This window comes from Triticum dicoccoides, chromosome 6A (genome assembly GCF_002162155.2).
Source record: "Triticum dicoccoides isolate Atlit2015 ecotype Zavitan chromosome 6A, WEW_v2.0, whole genome shotgun sequence".
NCBI classification, from domain to species: Eukaryota; Viridiplantae; Streptophyta; class Magnoliopsida; order Poales; family Poaceae; genus Triticum; species Triticum dicoccoides.
Window position 1 is genome coordinate 550,787,153 of NC_041390.1, and position 7,326 is coordinate 550,794,478.

Genomic DNA, 7,326 nt, shown 5'->3' on the forward strand with positions numbered 1-7,326 from the left:
ATTCTTCAGCTGTAAGATGGAGGAAAACAGTTCTGTCAGTGAGCACATACTCACTATGTCTGGGTTGCATAACCGCTTGACTCAGCTGGGAGTTAATCTCCCGGATGATGCGGTCATTGACAGAATCCTCCAGTCGCTTCCACCAAGCTACAAGAGCTTTGTGATGAACTTCAATATGCAGGGGATGGAAAAGACCATTCCTGAAGTATTTGCTATGCTGAAATCAGCAGAGGTAGAAGTCAGGAAGGAACATCAAGTGTTGATGGTCAATAAAACCACTAAGTTCAAGAAAGGCAAGGGTAAAAGGAACTTCAAGAAGGACGGCAAGGAGGTTGCCGCGCCCGGCGAGCAAGCTGCCGGGAAGAAGCCAAGGAATGGACCCAAGCCCGAGACTGAGTGCTTTTATTGCAAGGGAAGCGGTCACTGGAAGCGGAACTGCCCTAAGTACTTAGCGGATAAGAAGGCCGGCAAAACCAAAGGTATATGTGATATACATGTAATTGATGTGTACCTTACTAGTGCCCGTAGTGGCTCCTGGGTATTTGATACCGGTGCAGTTGCTCACATTTGTAACTCAAAGCAGGGGCTGCGGAATAAACGGAAACTGGCAAAGGACGAGGTGACGATGCGCGTCGGGAATGGTTCCAAGGTCAATGTGATCGCCGTCGGCACGCTACCTCTGCATCTCCCTTCGGGATTAGTTTTAAACCTTAATAATTGTTATTTAGTGCCAGCTTTGAGCATGAACATTGTATCGGGATCTCGTTTAATTCGAGATGGCTACTCTTTTAAATCTGAGAATAATGGTTGTTCCATTTTTTTGAGAGATATGTTTTATGGTCATGCTCCTATGGTGAATGGTTTATTCTTTATGAATCTCGAACGTGATGCTACACATGTTCATAATGTGAGTACCAAAAGAAGTAAGGTTGATAATGATAGTCCCACATACTTGTGGCACTGCCGCCTTGGTCACATAGGTGTCAAACGCATGAAGAAGCTCCATGCTGATGGACTTTTAGAGTCTCTTGATTATGAATCATTTGACACGTGCGAACCATGACTTATGGGTAAAATGACCAAGACTCCGTTCTCAGGAACAATGGAGCGAGCAACCGACTTATTGGAAATCATACATACTGATGTGTGCGGTCCGATGAGTGTTGAGGCTCGCGGTGGCTATCGTTATGTTCTCACTCTCACTGATGATTTAAGTAGGTATGGGTATATCTACTTAATGAAACACAAGTCTGAAACCTTTGAAAAGTTCAAGGAATTTCAGAGTGAGGTTGAAAATCAACGTGACAGGAAAATCAAGTTTCTGCGATCAGATCGTGGAGGAGAATACTTGAGTCACGAGTTTGGGGCACACTTAAGAAAATGTGGAATAGTTTCACAACTCACGCCGCCTGGAACACCTCAGCGTAATGGTGTGTCCGAACATCGTAATCGCACTCTGTTAGATATGGTGCGATCTATGATGTCTCTTACCGATTTACCGCTTTCTTTTGGGGCTATGCTTTAGAGACTGCCGCATTCACTTTAAATAGGGCTCCGTCAAAATCCGTTGAGACGACACCGTATGAATTATGGTTTGGGAAGAAACCTAAGCTGTCGTTTCTAAAAGTTTGGGGATGCGATGCTTATGTCAAGAAACTTCAACCTGAAAAGCTCGAACCCAAGTCGGAAAAATGCGTCTTCATAGGATACCCAAAAGAAACTATTGGGTACACCTTCTACCTCAGATCCGAAGGCAAGATCTTTGTTGCCAAGAATGGGTCCTTTCTGGAGAAAGAGTTTCTCTCGAAAGAAGTAAGTGGGAGGAAAGTAGAGCTTGATGAAGTATTACCTCTTGAACCGGAAAATGGCGCAACTCAAGAAAATGTTCCTGAGGTGCCTGCACCGACTAGAGAGGAAGTTAATGAAAATGATCAAGATACTTCTGATCAAGCCCCTACTGAAATTCGAAGGTCCACAAGGACACGTTCCGCACCAGAGTGGTACGGCAACCCTGTCTTGGAAATCATGTTGTTAGACAACGATGAACCTTCGAACTATGAAGAAGCGATGGCGGGACCGGATTTCGACAAATGGCTAGAAGCCATGAAATCCGAGATAGGATCCATGTATGAAAACGAAGTATGGACTTTGACTGACTTGCCCGTTGAACGGCGAGCCATAGAAAATAAATGGATCTTTAAGAAGAAGACAGACGCGGATGGTAATGTGACCATCTATAAAGCTCGGCTTGTCGCTAAGGGTTATCGACAAGTTCAAGGGGTTGACTACGATGAGACTTTCTCACCGGTAGCGAAGCTGAAGTCCGTCCGAATCATGTTAGCAATTGCCGCATTCTATGATTATGAAATATGGCAAATGGACGTCAAAACGGCATTCCTTAATGGTTTCCTTAAGGAAGAATTGTATATGATGCAGCCGGAAGGTTTTGTCGATCCTAAGAATGCTGACAAAGTGTGCAAGCTCCAACGCTCGATTTATGGGCTGGTGCAAGCATCTCGGAGTTGGAACATTCGCTTTGATGAGATGATCAAAGCGTTTGGGTTTACACAGACTTATGGAGAAGCCTGCGTTTACAAGAAAGTGAGTGGGAGCTCTGTAGCATTTCTCATATTATATGTAGGTGACATACTTTTGATGGGAAATGATATAGAACTCTTGGACAGCATCAAGGCCTACTTGAATAAAAGTTTTTCAATGAAGGACCTTGGAGAAGCTGCTTATATATTAGGCATCAAAATCTATAGAGATAGATCGAGACACCTCATAGGTCTTTCACAAAGCACATACCTTGATAAGATATTGAAGAAGTTCAATATGGATCAATCCAAGAAGGGGTTCTTGCCTGTGTTACAAGGTATGAAATTGAGCTCAGCTCAATGTCCGACCACGGCAGAAGATATAGAAGAGATGAGCGTCATCCCCTATGCCTCAGCCATAGGTTCTATTATGTATGCCATGCTGTGTACCAGACCTGATGTTAACCTTGCCGTCAGTTTGGTAGGAAGGTACCAAAGTAATCCCGGCAAGGAACACTGGACAGCGGTCAAGAATATCCTAAAGTACCTGAAAAGGACTAAGGAAATGTTTCTCGTTTATGGAGGTGACGAAGAGCTCGTCGTAAAGGGTTACGTCGACGCTAGCTTCGACACAGATCTGGATGACTCTAAGTCACAAACCGGATACGTGTATATTTTGAATGGTGGGGCAGTAAGCTGGTGCAGTTGCAAGCAAAGCGTTGTGGCGGGATCTACATGTGAAGCGGAGTACATGGCAGCCTCGGAGGCAACACATGAAGCAATATGGGTGAAGGAGTTCATCACCGACCTAGGAGTCATACCCAATGCGTCGGAGCCGATCAAGCTCTTCTGTGACAACACTGGAGCTATTGCACTTGCCAAGGAGCCCAGGTTTCACAAGAAGACAAGGCACATCAAGCGTCGTTTCAACTCCATTCGTGAAAATGTTCAAGATGGAGACATAGAGATTTGCAAAGTACATACGGACTTGAATGTAGCAGATCCGTTGACTAAACCTCTCCCTAGAGCAAAACATGATCAACACCAGAATTCCATGGGTGTTCGATTCATCACAATGTAACTAGATTATTGACTCTAGTGCAAGTGGGAGACTGTTGGAAATATGCCCTAGAGGCAATAATAAAAGCATTATTATTATATTTCCGTGTTCATGATAATTGTCTTTATTCATGCTATAATTGTGTTATCCGGAAATCGTAATACATGTGTGAATAACAGACATCAACATGTCCCTAGTGAGCCTCTAGTTGACTAGCTCGTTGATCAACAGATAGTCATGGTTTCCTGACTATGGACACTGGATGTCATTGTTAACGAGATCACATCATTAGGAGAATGATGTGATGGACAAGACCCAATCCTAAACATAGCACAAGATCGTATAGTTCATTTGCTAGAGTTTTCCAATGTCAAGTATCTTTTCCTTAGACCATGAGATCGTGTAACTCCCGGATACCGTAGGAGTGCTTTGGGTATGCCAAACGTCACAACGTAACTGGGTGACTATAAAGGTAGACTACGGGTATCTCCGAAAGTGTCTGTTGGGTTACATGGATCAAGACTGGGATTTGTCACTCCGTATGACGGAGAGGTATCACTGGGCCCACTCGGTAATGCATCATCATAATGAGCTCAGAGTGACCAAGTGTCTGGTCACGGGATCATGCATTACGGTACGAGTAAAGTGACTTGCCGGTAACGAGATTGAACGAGGTATTGGGATACCGACGATCGAATCTCGGGCAAGTAACATATCGATAGACAAAGGGAATAGCGTACGGGGTTGATAGAATCCTCGACATCGTGGTTCATCCGATGAGATCATCGTGGAGCATGTGGGAGCCAACATGGGTATCCAGATCCCGCTGTTGGTTATTGACCGGAGAGTCGTCTCGGTCATGTCTGCTTGTCTCCCGAACCCGTAGGGTCTACACACTTAAGGTTCAGTTACGCTAGGGTTGAAGGGATATGTATATGCAGTAACCCGAATGTTGTTCAGAGTCCCGGATGAGATCCCGGACGTCACGAGGAGTTCCGGAATGGTCCGGAGGTAAAGATTTATATATGGGAAGTCCTGTTTCGGGCATCGGGACAAGTTTCGGGGTTATCGGTATTGTACCGGGACCACCGGAAGGGTCCCGGGGGTCCACCGGGTGGGTCCACCTGTCCCGGGGGGGGGGCACATGGGCTGTAGGGGGTGCGCCTTGGCCTAATGGGCCAAGGGCACCAGCCCCACATAGGCCCATGCGCCTAGGGTTTTGAAGGGGAAGAGTCCTAGGAGGGGAAGGCACCTCCTAGGTGCCTTGGGGGGGAGGGAAACCCCCCTTGGCCGCCGCACCCCCTAGGAGATTGGATCTCCTAGGGCCGGCCACCCCCCCTTGGCACCCCTATATATAGTGGGGGAGAGGAGGGACTTCATACCTGAACGCCCTGGCCTTTGGTTGCCTCCTTCTCCCTCCCCAACACCTCCTCCACCTCCATAGTGCTTAGCGAAGCTCTGCCGGAGTACTGCAGCTCCATCAACACCACGCCGTCGTGCTGCTGCTGGTGCCATCTCCCTCAACCTCTCCTCCCTCCCTTGCTGGATCAAGAAGGAGGAGACGTGGCTGTTCCGTACGTGTGTTGAACGCGGAGGTGCCGTCCGTTCGGCGCTGGTCATCGGTGATTTGGATCACGTCGAGTACGACTACATCATCACCGTTCTTTTGAACGCTTCCGCTCGCGATCTACAAAGGTATGTAGATGCATCTAATCACTCGTTGCTAGATGAACTCCTAGATGATCTTGGTGAAACGAGTAGGAAATTTTTTGTTTTCTGCAACGTTCCCCAACACGGGCATCTTCGCTAACCCGGTCAAAGAAGAGATCGACGCCATCGCTAGGATCCTTGCCTGTTTTGGGGATGCATCGGGCCTCGTCACAAACGTCAGCAAGACCGAGGTGTTCCCCATTCGCTGCCAGGACATCGATCTCCCGGCAATCCTCTCGGCCTTCCCGGCCAAGCTGGCCTCGTTCCCCGGCCGATACCTAGGTCTCCCACTACATACTAGGCGGCTCAGAAGGGTTGACCTCCAACCTCTTCTAGACAAGGCAATGGGCCGGTTGCCGGGCTAGAAGGGGAAGAACCTGGCGCGACCGGGCAGGGTCTCCCTTGCAAAGTCTGTATTGTGCGCCATCACAAATCATCACCTCACTGCGTTCTTGCTTCCCACTTGGGCAATCCAGAAGCTCAATAAGATCACTCGTAACTTCATCTGGTGTGGGGAAGACTCGGAAAACACGTCTGGCAGACATTCTCTGGTCAACTGGAAGACTGCCTGCCGGCCTAAGCCCATGGGGGGCCTGGGAATCACTGACCTCGAGAGATTTGGTTGGGCGCTCCGATTGCGCTGGCCTTGGCTTATGTGGACTGATCCTGGCCGCCAATGGGTGGGCTCTGTGGTGCCCTGCGATGAGACGGATATGGCGCTCTTCAGGGCTTCTACCACCATCTCCTTGGGCAATGGGAGAAAATCCTTATTCTGGCACGACGACTGGACAGGACGGGGCCCCCTGTCCCGGGCCTTCTCGGAGCTGTATAAGATTGCCACCAGGAAGAGGAGAACTGTGATGAAGGAGCTCCAGGAGGAGATCTGGATCAGATCGGTGGCCCGTCTTTCATCGCCTACCCATCTGCAGGAGTTCATTGCCCTCGCATCAGCTATCTCTCAGGTTGAGTTGAACCCGGACCAGGAGGACTCCATCACTTGGTGGTGGACCCCAAATGGCATATACTCTGCTGCTTCGGCCTACGCGGTCTAGTTCTCTGCATCCTATCCCAGGTTTTCCCCAGCCAAGATTTGGGAGGTACACACTGAGCCAAAATGCAAGTTCTTCGCCTGGCTTGTGCTCCATGGAAAAATCCTCACGGCCGACATGCTAGCCGTTCGTGGCTGGCCGCACGACCCTCGCTGCCCCCTTTGCCTTGGGGCACCGGAGACGGCCACTCATCTCTGCAAGGAATGCCCATTTGCCGCCGCAGTTTGGTCTCACGTCCAGGTGTGGACGGGAGAGGATTCTGGGCCACGCCCATGTTGCCCCCTTCGATGGGGATTTCGGACTGGTGGGATTCGTTCACCACCAATTTGCCCAAGGACGACGGAAGAAGGCGGAGTGGCCGCTTCCTTTACACCATCTGGAACATCTGGAAGGAGCGAAACCGACGCATCTTCAATGGAACTCACCTCACGCACCTAGAGGTAGCAGCTATTGCCTTCGACGACATCAAGCAAAGGACTTTGGCCTTTGGCCGAGCACAGGTGGCAGCCGGTATCGGTTGATTAGTTCCTAGGGGTTTTTGTTCGGTTTCTCTCAGAAAACCGGAACTCTCTTGTACATAAACTTTATCCTCCTTCTTATATGAAAAGGCAGTGCTCCTGCCGGTTCCTCAAAAAAAAAATTCGTACACACTTCTATTCTAAACCTAATCTAAATGATCGCCGACGCCTGTTTCCCTTGTCCGGCCATGAGCCCCGAGAACTGAAGCTCCGACACTTGCCTTCGCCTTCTTCAGTTCACCCTGGGCGCTTTCTAGCTCTGCCTCGCAGCCTTCGCCACCACAGCTTGAGCGACTAGTCGGCCGTCGATTATCAGGCCGCCAAGCTTGGCTTCAGGCGGAGGGGAAAAGTAGTGGACTGATATGCTTAAAATAAATCCTTATACTAAGTATATGAAAGATATTGTTACAAATAAAAGAAAGATATTGGAAGCTGAGATTTCCATCATGCTT